Below are 20,766 nucleotides of genomic sequence, written 5' to 3'. Positions count from 1 at the left end.
ATAAGCTTATTTTAAACTGAAACTTGATGTCCTTGCAATAAAGAACCAGCATTACTTGTCATCAATAAAAGGTAACTGGAGGCAGGCATGGTGGCTCACATCTGTAGTCCCATCTGCTTTCGAGGCTGAGGCAGGAGGATCTCTTGAACCCTAGAGTTCAAGTTCTACCTGGGCAACATAGCAAGACCTCCGGCCCTAAAAAACTGGAAAAATAGGTGGATCGATATTAACTTCAAGGCCTGTCTCAAGTGTGGCCAGGGATGCACAGCACAGGCCATGCTCTGAACATCCCTGGATGAGCCTCAGCTGTGTCTGGGGATTGAAGAGAGTGCCCCCGGCCCCTCCCTGCTCCAGTCACCCCCAGTTCCTTTAGTTCACGGCCCTCCATGTTGTCAAGGGCTAAGGAGTCCCTCCTCATCCCTGTTCAGGTGAACACAGGAGATGGGAAAGCCCAGGGTAGGGCGGGCCACTCCATCTTCCCCTCAGCTGATGGGCAGGCTGGATGGGCAGGGAGGGGCTTTCCTGGGAAGATAGGTGCCCAGGAGCTGGGCTGGCCCTCGAGTGTTGAAGATTTAAACTAGAAAGCCATGAGGGTGCTCTTCCCCAGAAATCATCACGGAAGTGGCGACCGAGTGGCAGGAGGTGCATGGAGAGTCCTGGCTCTGAAGGTGAGCGGCCTGCCCCAGTTCTTTGCTCCTTAGAATTGTGTGACTTGCTGGGCGTGGTGGCTCACGCCTGTAATCCCAGCACTTTGGGAGGCCGAGGTGGGCGGATCACGAGGTCAGGAGATCGAGACCATCCTGGCTAACATGGTGAAACCCCGTCTCTACTAAAAAATACAAAAAATTAGCCGGGCATGGTGGCACACGCCTGTAGTCCCAGCTACTCGGGAGGCTGAGGCAGGAGAATGGCGTGAACCTGGGAGGCGGAGCTTGCAGTGAGCCGAGATTGCGCTAATGCACTCCAGCCTGAGTGACAGAGCAAGACTCCGTCTCAAAAAAAAAAAAAGAATTGTGTGACTTTAGCCGCGTCATTTAGAAGACACAGATGATAGAGGTGGTAGAAGTGGAAAGTGCAACTCTACCTGCTGTTGCCCACCACCAGGACGACCACTGCAAATACTGTGGGTGACCCGTTCAGACCTGGGACTCAGCCACACATTGGCCCCTGAGGCAGGCGAAGTCCCCAGCAGATGGGGAGATGCAGCATTGCTCTGAGGGAGCAGCAGGAGTGAGGACAGGAGCTGCCACATGCACAGGAGCATGAGGGAAACAGGCAGGCAGCTGTGCCCAGGGCCAGGTGTGCGGGAGAGAGGCAGGCACGTGTGCCCAGGGCCAGGTGTGCGGGAAGCGAGGCAGGCACGTGTGCCCAGGGCCAGGTGTGTGGGAAGCGAGGCAGGCACGTGTGCCCAGGGCCAGGTGTGCAGGAGGAGAGGCAGGCAGATGTGCAGGGGCAGAGAGGGAATCGTGGGATGGAAAGGTAGACAAGAGAGGCTGTGAATGGCTCTGGATGCCGAGCTGAGGCACTTGGAGGTCATGCTGACAGCCCTGGGCCTCCACAAAGGGCTTTTGAGAAAAGCATGGCATGAAAAGATCTGCTGTTGAGAAATAGAAACAAGGCTCTGGTGGCAGGTGGACAACCATGGTCCAGGCAGGAGCTTTCAAGGCAAGTGGTGGAGGTGGGCGAGAGAGGGAGTGTTCCAGGGATATCCATGTGGACGGAGCCAACACCCGGAGCCCAGGGCAGGGGGGTGGGCTGAAGGCACACCTGTGGGGCCCTTGTCTGTGGTAGTGAGAACTGCAGCTTGGAGAGGAGCAGAATTGCCCCAGAGGGTTGCTAGGGGAAGATTCCCAGAGAAGCTGAAAGCAGTAGTGCTCAGAGGAAAATGAGCTGGCCGAGGATGGTGGAGGTGGAGGTGATGAAGGCAGAGGGGGCAGAGGCCATGGTGGTGGTAGAAGTGGAGGTGATGGAGGTGGAGGTGGAGGTGATGAAGACGGAGATGATGAAGGTAGAGATGATGGGTGGAGGTGATGAAGGTGGAGGTGGAGGTGATGAGGGTGGAGGTGATGACGGTGAAGGTGGTGGAGGTGGAGGTGATGAAGGTGGAGGTGGTGGGTGGAGGTGATGAAGGTGGAGGAGGTGGAGGTGGTGGGTGGAAGTGGCGGTGGAGGTGATGAAGGTGGAAGTCATGAAGGCGGAGGTGGAGGTGATGAAGGCGGAGTTGGTGGGTGGAGGTGGAGATGGAGGTGGTGGAGGTGATGAAGGTGGAGGGGGCAGAGGTTATAGTGGAGGTGATAGGGGAGGAGGAGGTGATGGTGGTAAAGGTAGACAGGATTGAGATGGAGGGGCAGAGATCATGGTAGAGGTGGAGGTGACAGCAGTGGTGGTGGTGAGCCGTGTGTGTGTTCCTGTGCAGGCGCTCACCCATGCACACATGCCCATGAGATGCCTGGCTCTGCACGCACGCTCTGTGAGCCGGGCATCCTCCGGGTCAGGGTTATAAGCCCGGCCCTGTGCAGGCTGCCCTGTCCCACTGTGGATCCCCTTGGAGGAGACTGCTGCGGCTGCAGGACACCCTCTGTCACCCTAGGAGGAGCAGCGGAACATGACCTCCCATCGCTCCACTTCCCACCGCTCTGCTTGGCTTCAGCCTCATGCTGGTGTCTGTGTTATCTATAAGCAGAAAGCTGCTTGTTCAGAGCGGGCAGGTACACCTTCGTGCATTCATCAAAAGCGTGCTGGGCACCAATGAGGTGTCAGTTCCTGTTCCAGGCATGAGAGATTCAGCAGGAAACGAGACAGACTCACCCCCTGCCCTCAGTGTCCAGCTGGGGCCAGTCAGGTGAACAGTCACACAGGCTGGGGTGGGCGCTTGGCAGAAGACACACTTGTGGCGCTCAGAGCTCTCTGGAGCAGCCTCTCCGAAGAGATGACATTTGAGCAGGAACCCCAAGGAACAGCATCCCAAGTAGAGGGACCTGAGTCTGCAAAGGCCCTGGGCACGAAAGAAGCAACCACCCAATCCAGGGCTGGGGAGGAGCCCTGTCAGAGGACAGCACCAGCCTCCCCACACAGATGCCCGACCAGCATCTGAGGCCAGATGCAGCCGCCGCCGCTGGCTCCAGGGCTCCCCCACACCATGGCACCCGCAACTCCCCCGTTTCAGAAACTGACCACTCACCTCCGGAAACCCAGGAGCCACCTGCATCCCTGTCTTCCCCCTACACCCCGCATCCGCCCGCAGACCCTGCGGTCTCAGCCTCTTGGATTGCCAGCCACTGGTCACATCTGTCTCCCCGCCCTTGCCCAGGTGGCCCCAGCTCACACCTGCATTGTCCCAGAGACTCCTGTGACACCCCCTGCTGCTGCCCAGGCCCCCGCAGCAGTTGGTTCTCAGTGATCTTGAGAAGCACCACTCAGCTCACCCTACGAGGAGGCCTTTGGCTGTTCCAGTGTTTGTCTCTGGACTTCTCTGCTGGCCACAGGACAAGACTGTGCTTTAGAGGGTGGACTCCCAGAACTGCCACTCACCAGGTAACCAAGGCAGGCCAGCTTTACCTCTCCGAGCCTCAGTTTTCTCAGCTGTCATTTGTGCCTAAAAAATCGCACTAACCTCATAGGATTATGGAGCAAAAATTACGCTGAATGAACGCATGGGAAAGCCCTTATCCCGAGGCCTCATTCAGACTGCCCTGGGTCGCCAGCAGCTCTGACATCACTGCCCACACATTAATACAGCTCAGGGCTGCTGCTCAGATGGGTGTCCTTATCCTGCACCCACTGTACTCAGAGGGCACTTCCTGGATGTCCCTGGACCCCCACTGTCCAATGTCTGGCTTCAGCGTAGGGCTTGGTGTCCGGAAGAATGAGGCCCACATCCAGGAGCAGGCCAGTTTCACGTGAGGCTCGGGGCTGAAGCCAGAGGCCATGCAGCACCACGTTGGACACTGCTTATCTGTGCTAATCATGAAGTAATACAAGTGAGGTTTAAAAATACTACACTTATTTCATTTCAGTGCAGGAGGGAGAAAGAACACACAGTCTGTATGAGCAACTCAAATCAAAAATAAATGAGGCAAAAGAGTCACCAAAAATAGTGTGGCATTAGAGACAGCAGCCTGCGTGGCTCGGCCAGCTGTCTTCGGCTCTCTGCCGGCAAGTAGCACCACAGAGAGGGCTGCGAGGATGCCTTGATGGTGTTTACTCCAGAGATTAACCTGATGCCTGCGATCTGATGAGAAGTCACAATTACCAGCAGGGAAGGTAGCACAGAGGGGGACACACAGGGCACCCGAAGGCCTCTGGCATCCTCTCCTCCTCCCCTGTCACCCTCGCCAGGCAGTGAGGTCAGAGGCTAGGCTAGCAGGCAGCATGGGAACCACTTGACCAGAAAGTTTCCTCTTTGACCTGAAGGAGTTCCCCCTTCCAGACTCAGAGTGTCCCCACAGAAGGGCAGGGCTGTGGCTTGGGCCCATGTGGGGCTCCAGCCCCCTGAGGAGCAGAACAGCATGTGCTGTGCACAGCAAGAGGATTTGTATTTTTTGTACTTTTGCCTTAATTTTATTACAGATGGGGTCACCTTCCTTTTTTTTTTTTTTTTTTTTTTTTTGAGATGGAGTCTCGCTCTGTCACCCAGGCTGGAGTGCAGTGGCGTGATCTCAGCTCACCACAACTTCCACCTCCCAGGTTCAAGCAATTCTCCTACCTCAGCCTGCCAAGTAGCCAGGACTACAGGTGCCCTCCACCATGCCCAGCTAATTTTTGTATTTTTACTAGAGACAGGTTTTCACCATGTTGGCCAGGCTGATTTCGAACTCTTGACCTCCGCTGATCCGCCAGCCTCAGCCTCCCAAAGTGCTGAGATTACAGGCATGAGCCCCTGTGCCTGGCTTCACCTTCCTTTTTTAATGTGTCGGAGGTCTACAAATTATGTCCCAGGGGCCAGATCAGGCCCACCGTTTGTTTTTGTAAATAAGGTTTTATTGGAACACAGCCACGCCCTTCATTTACATATCTGCTGCTTTTGCACCCAGAGTTGAGTAATTGTAACCGAGATGGACTGGCCCGAAATGCCTAAAATATTTACTGTCCCATTGCTGCAAACGTTTGCCCTTCCCTGCCATGCTGCGTAAGCACACTGGGGAAGCGTCCTGTCCACTGAAGACATCTCCAGTGTCGATGGGGCTTGGGTCAGTGTTGGGTTTGCTATGCTAATGTTGATTTGGAGCTTTAGAGATTTTTGGTTGATTGATTGGTTGGTTTTTTGGGGGTTTTTTCGAGACAGGATCTCGATCTGTCACCCAGGCTGGAGTGCAGTGGCGCAGTCATGGCCCAGTGCAGCCTCCACCTCCCCGGGCTCAAGTGATCCTCCCACTCAGCCTCCCAAGTAGCTGGGACCACAGGCATGCGCCACCACACCTGGCTAATTTTTGTATTTTTTTTGTAGAGACGGGCGTTTACCATGTTGCTCGGACTGGTCTGGAACTCCTGGGCTTAATCTGCCCACCTCAGCCACCCAAAGTGTTAGGATTACAGGTGTGAGCCATCACACCCAGCCCCTAGAGATGTTTTTATTTAAAAAAGAAAGGTGATTCTGCAATAATGAGGTTTCTCTGATGCAAGGAACATCTTTTGTCCAGAGACATTTAGTCACTCGATGAGCCTCAAACCCCACCGTAAAGGAAGCACTACATTCCAGCCACCAGCACCCACCTGCTGCCTGCTGCGTGCTGACAGCTTCAGCTTTCAGAGTGAAGGAGGCTTCCCATGGACTCCCAGGGGCCGAGCAGGGTCCCCCAGGCCACCCTGCTGGGCCACCCTCCAACATCTCTGAGTGAGGGATGGGTGGGACTCCATAGGCCAGGCCTCGGGGAGGACCTCACTCCTGACGGCTCCTTTCCTGGGATGTGCTGACATCCCTTGGCTCTCCCCCAGCTTCCATGAGTCACAGTGGTGCTATTTAAACCTGGGGCTGTGAGAACGTGTCAATGTGTCCACCCCCTTGAGACCACAGGGCTTTCAAGACAGAGCATCCTTTCAATAGACCGTGGAGCCAAGTACTGAATTTGATGAGGCGTTTTCACGAGGCCTGTGTGAAACACTTAAAAATTGTGCATAACATGTGACCGGACAGGTGTCTACCAGAAAACAGTGCAAGGAGCTTTTAAGCCATGAGGTTTGCCTCTGTAGGAAGGCTTTGGGGGTGCTGCTCACACGTGGTGTGACTCGGGCAGGGCAGACAGTAGACAGCGGCGGTGACACTGCAGTGATGCTGCGGAGCATGGACGCTAATACATCCCACTGGACTTCTGCGTGAGCCCCCAGACAGGAGCTTGACCAGCGTCAACTGGACCTCCTGTATCTGATCCTCTCCCAGAGTGAGGTTTTGAACAGAGATGGGCAGAACGCCACTAATCACACTGCTGCTGAAATAGGTCTGCCTTCTGGGTACCGGTTATGAAAGCAGATTTGTGTGTCACATCCCCAGGAGAGGAGGTTATGGTCTCACAAGAGGAAAACCCAGCAGAATCCCAGGGTTGGCTGGAAAGTCAACAAACCGCCTAAAACTCACCCACAAAATACCGTGACCAGGAGTACGCATGGAGACAGTGCTGAGCTCCGAACAGGCCGTCTCACTTCAGTGAGACCCCCTCCCCACCAAGAGAGGAAAAGTCCTAGACTCAGGCCCACAAGGACAGGCAGATGGGGCCGGGGACGTGGGGTGCATAGAACAGAGGCGTGGATTCTGCAAGGGTGTGTGCAAAGCAGCTGGGGGAGCACAGGTGTCTGCAGGGGAAGCATGGCCTTCTTATTTAGCTTTTTTTGAGATGAGTTCTCACTCTGTCACCCAGGATGGAGTGCAGTGGCATGATCTTAGCTCACTGCAACCTGAGGGTCAAGCCATCCTCCCATCTCAGCCTCCCAGGTTGCTGGGACCACAGGTGCACATCACCATACCTGGCTTTTTTTTTTTTTTTTTTGTATTTTGAGTAGAGATAGGGTTTCAGTATGTTGCTAGGCTGGTCTAGAATTCCAGCGCTCAAGAGATTTACCCACCAGGCATGGGTGGCTCACACCTGTAATCCCAGCACTTTGGGAGGCCAAGGCAGGCAGATCATTTGAGGCCAGGAGTTCGAGACCGTCTTGGCCAACATGGTGAAATCCCATTGTAAAAATACAAAATTTAGCCAGGCGTGGTGGCAGGTGCCTGTAATCCCAGCTACTCGAGAGGCTGAGGCAGGAGAATTGCTTGAACCTGGGAGGCAGAGGTTGCAGTGAGCCAAGACTGCGCCTCTGCACTGCAGCCTGGGCATCAGTGCAAGACTCTGTCTCAAAAAAAAAAAACTTGGCCTCCCAAAGTGCTGGGATTACAGGCATGAGCCACCACGCCCAGCCAGGCGTGGCCTGAAAGGCTGTGTTCCTGGAGGGGATGTTGTCCTGGAGCAGGGTTCAGAAAAAAAAAATTTTTTTTTTTGAGACAAGATCTCACTCAGTTGCCTAGGCAGTCGTGCAATAGTGTGATCATAGGTGACTGCGGCCTTGAACTGCCAGACTCAAGCAGTCTTCCCACTTGAGCCTCCCAAGTAGTTGGTACTACAGGCACACACCTGTAATCCCATACCTGTAAACCACACCCAACTAATTTTTTTGTAATCTTGTAGAGAAGGTGTCTCACTGTGTTGCCCAGGCTGGTTTTGAACTCCTCAGCTCAAGCAATCCTCCCACCACAGCCTCCCAATCCCAAAGTGCTGGGATTATAAGCATGAGCCACTGCGCCAAGCCAGGCAAATGTTTTCATAGAGGACCAGATAGTCGATGTTTTCAGCTTGCAGGAAATTCAATCTCTATTGCAATTACTCAGGTCTGCCATAGTAGCGTGAAAGCAGCCATGGGCAATATGTAAATAGGTGCTGTGTACTGAATGTTTCTGTCCCCCAAGATTGATAGCCCTAATCCTCAGTGTGATGGTATTAAGAGGTGGGGCTCTGGAGGTGATAAGGTTTGGATAAACTCAGGTCTTGCTCTGTTGCCCAGGCTGGAGTGCAGTGGCGTGATCATGGCTCACTGCAGCCTGGGCCTCCTGGGATCGCTCAAGCGATCCTCCAACCTCAGCGTCCCACGTAGCTGGAACCACAGGTATGCACCATGACACCCAGCTAATTATTTTTGTCATTTTGGGGTAGAGGCCTCATGACAGGACTAGTGCCTTGGTAAGAAGAGGAAAAGGCCAGAGCTCCCTCCCTACCCTGTGTGGACCCAGCAGGAAGGAATTCTGTCTGCAAGGCAAGAGAGAGCCCTCACCCGGAACCAAATCAGCCAGGACCCTGATGTTAGATTTACCAGCCTCCAGCACCGTGAGACAGAAATGTCTGTTGTTTAAGCCACCCAGGTTGTGGTATTTCATTATGGCAGCCCCAAGCTCACTAACATAACAAGATAGCTTGGCTACCTGCCAATAAAACTTTATTTATGGATGCTGAGATTGGAACTTTATATAAATTTTGTGTGTTATGAAATGTTATTCTTCTTTTGGTTTTCTTTTATTTAAAACTGTAAAAATTGGACTGGGCACAGTGGTTCACACCTGTAATCCCAGCACTTTGGGAGGCTGAGGCAAGAGGACAGTGTAAGGCCAGGAGTCTGAGACCAGCCTGGGCAACATAGCAAGATTGTGTCTCTACAAAAAATTATAAAATTAGCCGGGGGTGGTGGCACACACATGTAGTTCCAGCTACTTGGGAGGCTGAGGCAGACGGATCACTTGAGCCCAGGAGTTCAAGGCTGCAGTGATCTGTGATCATGCCACTGCACTCCAGCCTAGGCAACAGAGCAAATTCCCTTCTCCTAAAAAAATTAAATGAAATAAATAAAACTGTAAAAACTATTCTTAGCTCGAGGGCTGAACAAACACAGGTGACAGGCTGGTGCAGCAGTTTTCCAACCCCTGTCCTAGAGCAAGAAGGGAAGCCGTCGCACTGCACTCTCTGCTGGCCAGCCAGCGTGCAGTGCTGCTCAGGTTCTGGGTGCCTCTGTCATTTTAGGAAGGATGTGGCAAACAGAAACACCATTAAAAGAGAGTGGCAGGGTGCTGATGTTCCAGAAAGAAACTGTGCCGAATGATAGCTAATTAAGGCTCTGGAGTCGGACACTGGAGCACCGGACGTCCTGCTCTCCAAAGCCCAGCTTGCCAGCCTCGACCTCAGCGTCTTCACTGATACAGCACCACCCCGAGGCTGGCCTGTAAGGTTTGGCAAGGGTCCGGTGTCACAGCCCATGTGTGGCACGTGTTGCACAGCGTTGGCCAAAATTACATTCATGGGCTTAAGTCAGAAACCTTGTGTGGAAGGAGGGAAAGAAGCAAGGTTTGCTCTCAAAAACAAAGGGTCCGGTTGTGGATGGGGTGAGCTATGGCGGGTGTCCTTAGATGCTCCAGGAATTGTCCTAGACAGAGGGACTTACTTCGTTGTCAATCTCCAGAGGGTAGAGCAGGCCCAGCAGGTGAAAGTTATGAGGAAGCTGGTTTCCAATCAACATGCAAAGGACCATGTTGTCATTTCAGTTGTCCCCAGTGGGATGATCTGCCTAGAGTTTCCCACAGGTGGAGGTCTTGTGGAGGGGGTCGTGCATCCCCCGGAGCCCTGCACCTGGGGTCCTGTCTCTGCGTGCTCGGAGGTTTCACGACATGTGAACCTAGTTATCTTTGGTAACACTTGGGGGATGTGCCCCCTCCCCACAGTCCTGGCCCAGAGGAATGAAGTTGCATCAAAGCAAATTGATTCAGTAGATGATCCTTATGTTGTAGAAATAACTAGAAGCTATAAGGAGAACCACTGTGAGGTCCCCATTAAGCCGGAGAAGAGTTTTGGTGGTCCCCAGACAGGGCTGGCTCGGGATCTTGTTCTGTGGTAAGGACCACCTGCTGCAGTACAGCCTCCTACCTCAGCTTCTCAGACTGCCATCTCCTGCCCCCGATCCAGCCTGAGATGCCCCCAGCACCACCCCTGCTGAAAACAGAAGCAGAACCTGATACTCAGCCTCTTCCATGACAAGAACACACCAGGATCGCGTCCCTTTCCAAGCAGAACTTTCCCAAAGCCCCACCCTCCAGGACTCAGGTTATAGACCGCCACAGGCCACCCCAGCTGCAAGAAAATTCAGGAAATATAGGGGTCATGGGTGACAGCTGGGCCAGCCAGCAACCGTATCTACCACATTTTAAAAATTTTTTTTTTTTTTTTTTTTTTTTGAGACGGAGTCTGTCTCTGTCGCCCAGGCTGGAGTGCAGTGGCGCAATTTTGGCTCACTGCAAGCTCCGCCTCCCGGGTTCATGCCATTCTCCTGCCTCAGCCTCTCTGAGCAGCTGGGACTACAGGCGCCCGCCACCATGCCCGGCTAATTTTTTGTATTTTTAGTAGAGACGGGATTTCACCGTGGTCTCGATCTCCTGACCTCGTGATCCGCCCGCCTCGGCCTCCCAAAGTGCTGGGATTACAAGCATGAGCCACCGCGCCCGGATAAAAATTTTATTTTTATTATTTATTTATTTTTGAGACGGGGTCTTGCTCTGTCACCCAGGCTGGAGTGCAATGGTGCAATCTCAGTTCACTGCAACCTCCGCCTCCTGGATTCAAGTGATTCTCTTGCCTCAGCCTCCTGAGTAGCTGGGATTACAAGCGCCCACCACCATGCCTGGCTAATTTTTGTGTAGAGATGGGGCTTCACCGTGTTGGCCAGGCTGGTCTCGAACTCCTGACCTCAGGTGATCTGCCCACCTCGGCCTCCCAAAGTGTTGGGATTACAGGCGTGTAATCCCACCTGTAAACCTGTAAGGCCACCAGGCCCGGCCTAAAATTTTTATTTTCATATATATTTTCTGAAACAGTCTCGTTCTGTCACCCAGCTGAAATACAGTAGCACAATCACAGCTCACTGCAGCCTCGACCTTTCAGGCTCAAGCCGTCCTCCTGCCTCAGCCTCCCGAGTAGCCTGGACTACAGGTGCACATCACCATGCCCAGCTAATTTTTTTATTTTATTTTTTGTAGAGACAGGGTTTCTCCATGTTGCCCAGGCTGGTCTTAAATTCCTGGGCTCAAGCGATCCACCCACCATGGGCTCCCAAAGTGCTGAGATTACAGAGATTACAGGCGTGAGCCACCATGTGCCGTGTTTATTGATCTCTCTTAAATATTTGGCTTAAACACATACACCCAAATGTGGAGCTGCTGTTGACTCCATGATGCAGAAGTTTCTTTTTCTTTTTTCCCAGTTTTTTCTAAGTGCCATCTTAACCACTTTTAAGTGCACAGTTTAGTGGTATTAAGTATACAATTCAATAGTATTGAGTGTATAGTTCAGTGGTATTAAGTGTATAGTTCAGTGGTATTGAGTATACAGTTCAGTGGTATTGAGGGTAAAGTGCAGTGGTATTGAGGGTATGGTTCAGTGGTATTGAGTGTGTAGTTCAGTGGTATCGAGTGTGTAGTTGAGTGGTATTGAGTGTACAGTTCAGTGGTATTGAGTGTATAGTTCAGTGGTATTGAGTGTGTAGTTCAGTGGTATTGAGTGTGTAATTCCGTGGCATTGAGTGTACAGTTCAGTGGTATCGAGTGTGTAGTTGAGTGGTACTGAGTGTACAGTTGGGTGGTATTGAGTGTGTAGTTCAGTGGTATTGAGTGTGTAGTTCAGTGGTATTGAGTGTATAGTTCAGTGGTGTTGAGTGTGTAATTCAGTGGCATTGAGTGTACAGTTCAGTGGTATTATCTAATTCAGTGATATTGAGTATGTAATTCAGTGGCATTGAGTGTACAGTTCAGTGGTATTGAGTGTGTAGTTCAGTGGTACTGAGTGTACAGTCAGTGGTGTTGAGTGTACCAGTGGGTAGTTCAGTGGTATCAAGTGTACAGTTCAGTGGTATTGAGTGTACGGCTCAGTGGTATTGAGTGTACGGCTCAGTGGTATTGAATGTACAGTTCAGTGGCATTGACTGTACAGTTCAGTGGTATTGAGTGTACAGTTCAGTGGTATTGAGTATATTGTTCAGTGGTATTGAGTGTGTAGTTCAGTGGTATTGAGTGTGTAGTTCAGTGGTATTGCGTATACAGTTCTGTGGTATTGAGTGTACAGTTCAGTGGTTATTAAGTACATTCATAAAATATGCACTACCATCACCACCATCCATCTCCAGAACCTTTTTATTCTCCCAAACTGAAATTCTGTCCCCATTAAACTGGAACTCCCCATTCCCCCTCCCCTGCTCCTGAGGGCCACCATTCTGCTTTCTGTCTCTATGCGCCTAACTACTCTAGGGACCTCAGATAATTGGAATTGTACAGTATTTGTCATTTTGTAACTGGCTTATTTCACCTAGCAGAATGTTCTCGAGACTCATCCATGTTGTACCGTATGTCAGCATTTCCTTCCTTTGTATGACTGAGGGATGTTCCATTGCGTGTGTGTGCCACATTTTGCTTATCTCTCTTTTTTTTTTTTTTTTTTTTTTTGAGACAGGGTCTCACTGTTACCCAGGCTAGAGTGCAGTGGCGCGATCTTGGTTCTCTGCTACCCCTGCCTCCTGGGTTCATGTGATTCTCCTGCCTCAGCCTCCTGAGCAGCTGGGATTACAGGTGCCTGCCATGACACCCAGCTAATTTTGTATTTTTAGTAGAGACAGGGTTTCACCATGTTGGCCAGGCTGGTCTCAAACTCCTGACCTCAAGTGATCTGCCCGCCTCGGCCTCCCAAAGTGCTGGGATTATAGACATGAGCCACCATGTTCAGCCTTTGTGTATCTTTTTATCCATCAGTGAACATTGGTTGTTTCCATGTTTTAGCTATTGCAAATCATGCTACTGTGAACACACGGGAACAAATATCCCTTTGAGGCCCTGTTTGCAATTATTTAGGGTATATCCCCAGAAGTGGAATTGCCAGATCATATAGTAATTCGATTTTTAGTTTTCAAAGAACAACCATACTGTTTTCCATAGTGGCTGCACCATTTTACATTCCCACCAACAGTGCACAGGGTCCCCATTTCTCCACATCTTGCCAACCCTTATTATTCTGGGCTTTTTTATAGTGGCCATCCTAATGGCTGCGAGGTAGTATCTCATCGTGGTTTTGATTTGCATTTCCCTAATGGTTACTGATGTTGAGCATCTTTTAATGTGTTTATTAGCCATTTGTGTCTTGTCTTTGGAGAAGTATCTATTCAAGTCCTCTGCCATTTTTGTAATTGGGCTGTTTGGTTTTCTGTTGAATTTTAGTTCTCTATGTATTCTGGATATTAATTCCTTATCAGATATGTGATTTGCAAGTATTTTCACTCACTCTAGGTTGCCTTATTACTGTTGATAGTGCCTTCTATTTTTATCTACCTATTTATTTATAGAGGTGGGTCTTGTTATGTTGCCCAGGCTGGAGTCCAGTGGCATGATCATAGCTCACTGTAACCTCAAACTCCTGGGCTCAAGGGATCCTCCCACCTCAGCCTCCTAAATAGCTGGGACCACTGGCATGCACCACCATGCCTAGTTTCTTTTCTTTTTTTTTTTTTTTTTTTTTTTTGAGATAGAAAGTTTCACTCTTGTCACCCAGGCTGGAGTGCAATGGCACAATCTAGGCTCACTGCAACCTCTGCCTCCTGGGTTCAAGCGATTCTCCTGCCTCAGCCTTTTGAGTAGCTGGGATTACAGGTGCCTACCACCACGCCCAGCTAATTTTTGTATTTTTAGTAGAGACAGGGTTTCACCATGTTGGTCAGGCTACTCTCGAACTCCTGACCTCAGGTGACCCACCAGCCTCGGCCTCCCAAAGTTCTGGGATTACAAGCGTGAGACACCAGGCCCAGCCGCCTGGCTAATTTTTAAATTTTGTGTTAGAAATTGGGTCTCACTATGTTGCCCAGACTGGTCTCGAACTCCTGGCCTCAAGCAATCCTCACACGTTGGCCTCCCAAAGTGCTGGGTTACAGGTGTGAGCTACAGCACCCATCCAATAGTGTCTTTTAAATGAAGTATCTCTAACTTTGCCACTCAGGATTTACCAATCACCTGCCTTCCTGGTCCAAAGAAGCTTTTTTAAAAAAAGAGTTGGCAAATATCTGAAAATACAATTTGTTTTTAAGAGCCAGGAATGAAGCTGAGGTTTGAGGGCTGGTTCAGTGTGTCTGAAACTGCAAAGCAGCCAGTGAGGTTACTTTCGCAGCCTCCAGGTTTTACCTCTGCTTGTGAGATTCAGCATCCGCAGCAGTGGTCTGTGATAGCCATGAATACAGTCTGTGTTTGGAGACTCACAGAGTCAGGGCAACATCTCCGTGCTGGGGGCCAAAAGGATAACGGCGTTCTCTGGCTCTGGGAGGCGGTAGAGGTCACCTGTCCGGAGCCAGAGTTCCATGGGGGGCTCCAGGGCAGGAGGTCAAGGTATGTGTGAGGAAAGAACCCCGATTTGGAGCTGGACACACCCAGGCTCTGGTTTCAGCTTTGCCACTAATTTCACCAAGAGACCTTGGATGTTATTTAATATTCTTGGGCCTCGATTTCCCCATCTGTAAAAAGCATGTCACGACCAGGGCTGGGGCCAAGGCCCAGAGCTGGGTCAACATGGGTTGCTGTCCCCCAGCTCTCCCTCATGGCGCCTCTTTTTCATTTTCCCATTCGTTCACCTTCCTCCTTCTCCCTTCTCCCTCCTGTTTGTCTCTCGACACCTCTGCTTTCTTACTGAGCACCCAAACTATTTTATTTTCCCTTCCTTTTCCTCTTTCTACCTCCCCTAACCGCTGTCTTTATCTTTATCCTGCCTGGAACACACAGCAGCACCCCTGATGTAGGCTTCAGAGCTGTGTGCCCACGCCAGGAGAGGAGGTGCCAGCCACCCTCCTGGAATCACACGGGGGTGGCCTGGGACCAGGGACTTAACACAGTGCAGGTGGCCGGCACCACGGGAGATGGAATGTTCCACCCAAGTCCTCCCTTTGCCTGGCACCCCAAAGAGCTTGGACTGTCCCCAGAGTGAGTCACCAGGGAGCCTGGCCCCAGGCTCAGCAGCTGGCATGGGAGGGAGGAGAGGCCTCCCCAAGAAGGAATGGCAGAGCAGGGAGAGGCCGCGGGGAGGGAGAAAAACCCCCACAGAAGGTGCTCTTACCTCTGGCCTGTCCTCCCCAGGGCCACCTGTCCCCTCAAGGTGGCTGCCCCTTCTGTGTCCTGGCACAGAGATGGGAGATGGAGTGGCAGAGCCTGCCCTGGGCTTCTCAGCAGTGCACAGCTCAGAGCGCACTTTGGAGTTAGCCAGCCCTGAGTCCACGGCTCTCGGACCCTCCGTGTTGTCACCTGTAGCATGGGGGGCAGCAGTACCCCTTCCCAGGGCAGCAGGGAAGATCAGATGAGGGAGCTCAGGTAAAAGGTGGGCAGCCCACCCTGGCACACAGCCGATCCCGGCACGCAGCCGATCCCAGCACACAGTCGATCCCGGCACACTGCCAGCAGCAGTGAGGGGAGCTCTTCAACATCACCAGAAACCCCTGCCCTGAGAAACGGGCTCCTGGGCCAACAGGGAAGATCTGCCTCCTACTCTGGAGGGGCCGCTTGGGGACAGGCCCAAGCTGTCTCCTCACAGCCACCTGCTCCCTGTCCTCCGCCTGCCTTCTGCCCCATCTGGCCACTGCTCATCCAGGAAGGTCAGGGGTGTCGGGCCCTCCCACCTAGGTCACGCGCTAGGCATGCCTGAGAGCAAAGGCCACGCCCCGACACCCCAGGGGGCCCTGGCGCACCAGGCTTCTCAGCCCTGCAGCGGCAGTGCATGGCTCTGGCACGCGCTGCACCAACTTCCTGTTGGGTGCTGTGGTCCCAAGGCGCGTGCTTTGCAGCAGATGTGTGACCTGGCGTTCCCCTGAGTGCTTGGAAAATGGCCTTGTCTCCGGTCGTTCCCGTTCAGGAGCAGGTACCCGGGGTGCTCTGGGGATCCTGTTTTCTAGGATGGGTTTTCTGTCTGATGGGTGGGCAGCCCCAGCTCCCTGAGCAGGGCTTAGGTGCCCCCGTAATGTCCAGGGTTAATTGTGCCAGCCTGAACCCCTGAGCCCCGCATGCCCCCCTAGGGATTGGCCTCAGCCTGGGGTGAGCTGACCCCAAAGACACCCTGCCCAACGCAGCCCGGCCCTTCACTGCTTCTTGTTGCTGCTGCTGGGCAGAGTGGGCCTGGCACCCAGCAGAGATGTCTGACTGCCACACATTCTCTCCTGGCTTCTGCTTTCATCCCTGGGGCGATGTTGAGGGAGACGCCGGGAGATGGAGAGCCATGTGGGGCCACCTCTGTCCCTCTGCAGGGGACAGGGCTGGCAGCTCCTGGGGAGAGCCCTGCCCATCTTTTCTGCTCACTCCCGGGAAGCACTGGCCTGGGGATTCCTGTCTCTGAGTGGAAGGCACGAAGGCCCCTGCCTTGAACATGGATGGCGTGGGTCCGCAGTCCCTCATCTCTCCCCTCATCCTTGGGGCTGAGCACAGGGCAGTGGTGGGGGATAAAGACCCCTCAGAACCCTTCCCCACCCTGCAACCCCTTGCACAGCCCTGAGTCACTGTCCCGGAGGGGAGGGCAAGGGGCTCCCTGGTGGTGGCTTCCTGCGTCCCCTCTCGTTTGCCTCCTCCATTTCCCCTGGGCAGGATATGGGTGCAGGTTGTGTGGTCATGGAGGGAGGAGGCTGTACGCCTCCTGGGGGACACAGTGTGTGTGTGTGTGTGTGTGTGTGTGTGTGTGTGTGTGTGTGTGTGTGTGGACAGCTGAAGAGAGGAGGCTGGGGGCCTGGGCGCGCGGCTATGGGGACTGAACTGTTGAGGGCTCCTGCTGCCTCCGCGGGGGACAGGCCCTGCCAGCTACTGAGTGAGCAGCCTGCGGCAGCCCTGACTCACTGCGGGTCACACCGTCTGTGCAGCGCTGGGGTCCCCACCACCCCGTACCAGGTGAGCGGCCCTGCACGGCACCGTACCTTCCACCTGTGGTCACTGAGAGGCAGGATGGAGCTAGGGCAGGCACATGAATTTTTTGGCTGTGGTCTATTTTTTGTTCATTGCAGCATTGATTAGATGTGAATGTGAACTGTTGTTGCAGAAGTCTAGACCTGTGGTATTTGCAATCAGGGAACAGGCATTGAACGTTCCTTTGAAGAGACTGAAATTTCTAGCCTGTGATCTTCTTGAAAATTGTTAATGAGGCGTTGATGTGATGTACCATCAAATGCTCCATTTGGCAGTCATGACCTTGGGCACCGTGGTTAGGTCCCAATGCTTCTGCTGTTGCCTGAACCATGTGACATCTATCGCTGTGCCACTGGTCCCCTCGGCTCAGGCCTCAGGAGATTGGAGGAGAGACTGAGGTTTCTCTGTGACAAACACAGGGAATCCTGACTGGGATCTCCAATCTCTAGTAAGATTTGCACAGTTCTTCCCCTCGCATTTCTTTGGCTGCATCTGAGCCGAAGTCTGGATGAAGCTGTCGGGGAACTGGGTTATGTTGACCTCCCGATCCCTGCCCACCCTCTGGGGCGTCCTTCTGACAAATGGGCCTTTCTTCCAGATCCCCATCATGACCCCCCAGGCTGATGACCCCCTAGGGTCATGACCCCTAGTGCACTCAGAGTCAGCACCTGCCTTCGTTGCAGCATTGACCCTCTGCCATCAGATCCCACTCAGGGAAGGAATGGGCTCCTGTGTGGGCGCCTGGCTTCTGCGTGAGAGGGGAAGTGTGTGTTGTGTAAGTGCCCTTCTGTGTCATGCGGTTTTGAGCAGTTACACCTCTTCCTGTCTCCACTGGAAGCACAGTCACTGCCGTGGCTCCTCTAGGCTCTGGCCCGCAGAACAAGCAAACCATGGTTTTGTGTTATACAGTAGTTATGGCAGATACTTCGGGGGCTTGGCAGGGGGCACCTCCGGGGTTCCAGAAGCAACGTGCAAAATAACATCAGTTCAACAAGCAGGTGCTGGAGTCCTCACCCCGAGGCCTTCCGGAAGACACCCAGGACGTCACACCCAGCCCGGAACAGCCCCCCTCTCTCCATCCCTTCCGCGATGTTCGCTAGGCATTACCACGTGCTGGTGGCCGCTCTGGGTGCCGGGCCACATCCATGAAGGAAAGAGATGAAGCTCCCTGCCCGGAGGAGCTGACCTCCCAGCAGTCTTACAGGATATGGGTACAGAGGTGAATCTGGGGGACAGTCCATTGTTGGTGTTGCTCCACTGACCTCCAGGATGGCCTCCAGGGACCCCGCCTCCTGGTGGCCACTGTCCCCATCGTATTAAAGTTGGCCTTTTGAAAGCTGTGAGTCCAAGTTGCCTGGCAAATAGATAAGGAATACAAGGTGATCATTCTGAAGACCTCGGGGATCTGCAAACCAGCCTTCTGGAACCTTTGAGCTTCCAGGATGATTCGGAATTTGGATGCAGCCACAGAAAGCCTAAGCGCCACAAGTCCCGCCATGACACCCTGAGGCATGGGTTCACACTTGGCTGTGGCTGGTCACATCTATAACATCTATAAAAGATGAGCCTTCACTTTGGGAGGCCCAGGCGGGTGGATCACGAGGTCAGGAGATTAAGACTATCCTGGCCAACATGGTGAAACCCTGTCTCTACTAAAAAATACAAAAAAATTAGCCAGGCATGGCAGCGTGCGCCTGTAGTCCCAGCTTCTCAGAAGGCTGAGGCAGGAGAATTGCTTGAACGCAGGAGGCAGAGGCTGCAGTGAGCCGAGATCGCGCCATTGCACTCCAGCCCGGGCGACTGAAGAGACTCCATCTCAAAAAAAAAAAAAAGCAGATGAGCCTTTTCTGGGAAAGTGGAAAAGACAGAGAAGCCTCCTGACAGCCAAGGAGACCAGCAGCCAGAAGAGCAGTGTTGCAGCAAGGCCGAGGACCCTCAAACACCGATTTTGCTGGTAAGACTGCTGCCCAGGATGCACCGTACAAGAGCAGCTTCGCTTGCCTTAATGCAGATGGCACAGATGTCCAGGAAGCAGCTGTGGTCAGTGACTCCCCAGGAGTCAGGCCCAGACCTAGGGCCAGAGGCTTCCCTGCACCTGTGCCTGATGTGACACCAGGGCGGGGCACAGGCTGGTCCCAGCTCCGGTAGCCCCCACTGCACACCCCTACCTGTTAGCACACTGAGTCCTCCCTCGTTATCATCCCATTTTACAGTTGGAGAAACTGACACAGGGAAGGCTGAGAGAATTGCCCAAGGTCATAGACCAGCACATGGCAGAGCCAGCGCCAACTCCAAAGCCCAGATCCGAACCACTGACTAGGCCTAACCTCCTTCCCAGGAACCCAGACTGATCACCTCAGGTCACCCAAAGAGGATGGAATAATGTCATCAACCAGCTCCCAAAGAAGATTGGAGCATGTGCAGTCAGCACTGGCAAGATTTCAGCTTAGAGAGAGATCCTCTCCAGCCTCAAAGTACTGACTTTGGATCAAGACTTCTCACTAAAGGAAGGTTCCGGCCAGCTCAAATTTTTTGTACTCCAGAATCTACAATAAAGAGACAGTTAATGTCTTTTGCAGAAACTAGAAGTAGGTTTCCAGGTACCCACTGGACTTATAATTCAATGTTTATAAGTATGACCCTGGAGATTAAATCAAAGCAGAACTTGCTCCCTGGAGCCCTGGGGTTAAGCGCTAAGGCGAATTCTGTATAATGATGCTGCTGGTGGCTATAGCGAGCATTTATTTATCATGCACTCATGGGGCAGCTGGTTCCACGTCACAGAGAAGCCGGGGTTGCCTGGTCTAGGTGGGGTGGCTCTTGCATATGTTGCGGGGTGGACTGGGGCGTGCATGTCCCATGATGATGACAGAGGTTCAGGGGCAAGTCTCCTGTGACTGAGACATCTGCTCACCTTCCGATGGCCAAAGCGAGTCACATGGTTGCACAGGAGCGCAAGGCAGGAATTCACCCCTCCAACGTGTGTGTGTGTATGTGCATATGTACGTGTGTCTTTGTGCGTATAGGTGTATATGTGTTATGTATGTGTGTATATGTATGTGTGTACATATGTGTGTATGTCTATATGTGTGTACGTGTGTAGGTATGTGTGTATGTGTATGTATCTGTGTATGTGTGTAGGTGTGTGTATGTGTGTGTAGGTATGTGTATCTGTATGTACGTGTATGTGGTGTGTGTATGTGTGTGCGTATGTGTGTATATGTATGTGTGTAGGTATGTGTGTGTATGTGTAGGTATGTGTATGTAGGTATGTGTGTGTAGGTGTGTGTGTATGTTTATGTGTGTATATGTGTGTGTGTGTACGTATGTGTGTAGGTATGTGTGTGTATGTATGTGTAGGTGTGTGTATGTATGTGAGTATGTATGTGTGTGTAGGGGTGTGTGTGTGTGTTGGGAGAGGCAGCAAAGTCACACAGCAAAGGACATGGATGCTGGGAGAAGTGAGGCATTGGGGGTCAGTAACTCCACCTCCCATACCTTTATGCCCTCCCTATGCAAATCAGGTGCCAGCTCCGTCAACCAGAACATGTGGGTAACCATAACAGGTTGTCCCCATACCAGGTCAAATCAGAAAGTGTCTTCTATTATTTTGTGTCTCTGTCCTTAACTCCTGGGCTCAGTCCTGACCTTCCCTTGCGGTTTCTTGGCTTAAGCCATTCATTTATTTCCTTCTCTCACCTGGGTGCACTGACTTCTTCCCATCTCATGCAAGCAGCTCAGGTGGCTCCGACAGGGTACAGATTCCGTTTGACGCTGAGGTTGAAGGAATCAGACACAGT

The 20,766-nt window shown here is 52.5% G+C and overlaps 1 protein-coding gene across 8 annotated transcripts in view; it reads left to right on the top strand.

Moving 5' to 3' along the window:
* KCNAB2 (potassium voltage-gated channel subfamily A regulatory beta subunit 2) overlaps positions 1–20,766 on the top strand; it is a 108,340-nt gene that overhangs the window by 17,217 nt on the left and 70,357 nt on the right. Inside the window, exon 1 of one of the 8 annotated variants that reach the window (XM_063631989.1) lies at positions 15,733–15,938. The exons of 4 other annotated variants lie outside the window; for them this stretch is intronic. The gene's annotated coding sequence lies outside the window, so the exon portion shown is untranslated. Of the gene's footprint in view, positions 1–15,732; positions 15,939–20,766 lie in introns of those variants that run through there. 3 more of the 8 variants (XM_063631988.1, XM_063631986.1, XM_055262377.2) reach the window with 3 other exon arrangements.

This window comes from Symphalangus syndactylus, chromosome 22 (genome assembly GCF_028878055.3).
Source record: "Symphalangus syndactylus isolate Jambi chromosome 22, NHGRI_mSymSyn1-v2.1_pri, whole genome shotgun sequence".
NCBI lineage: Eukaryota > Metazoa > Chordata > Mammalia > Primates > Hylobatidae > Symphalangus > Symphalangus syndactylus.
This window is presented reverse-complemented; position numbering and strand designations above follow the sequence as displayed.